Here is a 2,569-nt window from a genome sequence, read left to right as displayed (position 1 = left end):
TGGACAATCTTGATGTCGGAGATGAAGACAGAGAATGGAAAGTGTCTATTTTGAGATGTCCCATGCTCAATGCCCTATATCGTGCACAAAAGGACAAGGCTTGGAATCCAATCTTTCCCTTTCCTCTATCGAATGTACATTTCAGTACATTACACGCATTCATGCGCATTTTTGATAGGCTATTGAAGCTCCACATTGACTATGCTTTCACAATGAAGCCTTTGGAAAAGTCACAGGAAGAGATCGAAAGGATGGAGACACTTTTGAATTCCATTGGCTGTCACTGTGGAAATGTGTCAATTGTTGTTGCAAAGAACACAAGGGAGGCCATAAAATTGCCCAACAAGTTTCAATGAGTGGACAAAAAGACAGAAACTTTTTGAAGAAAGCAACCCAAGGAAACCCAAGCGGATATGATGCTCAAAACAACTCCAAGAACAAGGCAGGTAACCTTTGGGAACTCTAGAAGAAATTATGCAAAGCTACTACTGACAATGACTCGAATGGCGAGCTTGCAAACAAGCGCAATAAAGTTTGGGAAACTTTTGATAAAATGGTCAAACTTATGGGTCTTACCAGCACAAAAGAAGAACAACACCAATCATTTCAAGAAGTCTTGGCGGATTTCACCAAGGTCTTTACCCTTTCTTGGATGAAAATAACATCACACATTACATGGTAAGCCATGTCACATAATGAACTTATTACAAGAGATTGTATTCATTTAATAATGTGCATCGTTTTCTCATGTGAACAACATATCTTGTTTGTGCATGGTGCATTTTTTATGCACAAATATGGTTCGCTTGAGATTTTTAGCACTCAAGGCATGGAGAAGTCCCATTATCGAGCAAGGGGGGTATACTTTAAAAATACTCTACATGGTGGTGGTATGGTGTAATCTAATTATTTGGAAGATATGCTCAATTGGTTTTTCACACGACATTTTCTCGTAAACTCGCAATGGAGCGTGCGCGACAATCCAAGGTTGCAAAGAAAGTGCACAAATTGAGTTGTCAAGAGCACAACAACAAGTGGCGAATGTTGCAAGGCCCCGCCAAGCATGCCACATGGCACCAATGTAGAGTGAGGCAAGGGTCAAGGTGGATTCTGCACCAGTGACTACACGTGAATGCAGGGTCCAACTCTTCTTTACATTTTTTTTAATAAAGTTTGGGGCACCCTTTTAAAAAGTAATAGCTTTTTGTTAAAAATTATAGTGTGAACAGGCCCTTTTAAAATGGCCCTTATAAATATTAGATCCACTTATAAATCACTTATTTCTTCAGCACAGATGAGGTCTTACCATACCCGATGGCGCACACCAAAAAAAGCCGCCAAAGAGCATCCGCCCGCCAATAGAAACACTCTCCAAGGATGTGAGAAATCGACATGGCTTAAAGGCACAAGGAAATGGCCATGAAACCTAGCCATTCTAGGTGCTCTTCAAGCAGTAGGCATGGTAGTCAGGCCCTAGAGTCATCACAAGCACAAGATTCATCGCGTGCACAACAACAAACACCACAATGTAGAGTTAAGCAATGCATTGAGTGCTGGCAAGAAGAAGAGGGCCTAGCATCATCCGAGTCTGATAGGGAACAACTGCCCCGCCACCAATCACAAGCCAGACCATCTAGAGCTTGGGTGGTTCATACAAATACCAACTCAAAGACAGAGCCACCATGGCAGCGTGCTGAGATACTGTGCACACATTGGGTGCTAGTGGTGAAGACACTACCATGTGGCTAGGGAGCTCTCCCTACATCTCAGGAGGCAAGGGGAGAGGAAGACGATGAGGAGCCAGAAGAGGCAACATATTCAGCGTGAAAGTATGTAAATAGGCACAAATCAAAAAAAATTAAGAAGCCCAAATGCTGCCCACTAGCAAAGGTGCAAGTGCCCCCTAGACAACCTCAGTGGCATCGCAAAATAGCAAGGGCATTTGCGGAAATTTGGCACTACCAAAAGACAATCAAGCTTGTGATTCGACGAGCCCCCTTTGCTTGCATGGTGAAGGAGGTGCTCCGAAGCTATGGCAATCAATATAGAATGCAAGCAATGGCGCTAGAGGCAATTCAAGAAGCTGCAGAGGCCCACATCATCTTTGTGTTTGAAGATACCAACCTCTGTGCCATACATGCAAAGAGAGTGACAATACAACCAAAGGACATGCAGATTGCATGCCGATTGCGGAGGGACTTTGAGCATTAGCTGAGGTGATGCCTACCTTTTGTATTACCCACCGTGCTTTTGTACTCAAACGATTTGACAATGACAAAATGATTTGATAGTTTTGTATCTACTGTCTCCAAAATCATTTGACTTTTTGGCTTCTTTATGTGTTTAAGTTAAGCGATATCTATGCATTAAATAAACTTTGAGTCCAAGAGTGTGAAGGGAGTGAGTTTGGGCATGAACAATTAAATTCAAACTTAATCTGAGCATTTTTGGTGTCCTAGAGTGCAGACAAGGCCAAAAAAGTTTAAAAGGGGGGTGGCCACAAGGGCACGTAGCTGGGCTTGACAGGGCGCGTAGATGAACCCTGTCTGGCCCATCTGCGCGGCCTTGT

General features: G+C 43.1%; 1 pseudogene; it reads left to right on the top strand.

The window, feature by feature from the left end:
* The first annotated feature begins 829 nt into the window (after positions 1-829).
* On the top strand, positions 830-2,211 carry LOC147442135 (uncharacterized; annotated as a pseudogene).
* Positions 2,212-2,569: the final 358 nt, after the last annotated feature.

Source organism: Adiantum capillus-veneris, chromosome 14 (assembly GCF_014529385.1).
Source record: "Adiantum capillus-veneris isolate H3 chromosome 14, ASM1452938v2, whole genome shotgun sequence".
Lineage (NCBI taxonomy): Eukaryota > Viridiplantae > Streptophyta > Polypodiopsida > Polypodiales > Pteridaceae > Adiantum > Adiantum capillus-veneris.
Note: the sequence above shows the minus strand (reverse complement) of the source record. Positions and strands in the feature narration are given on the sequence as shown.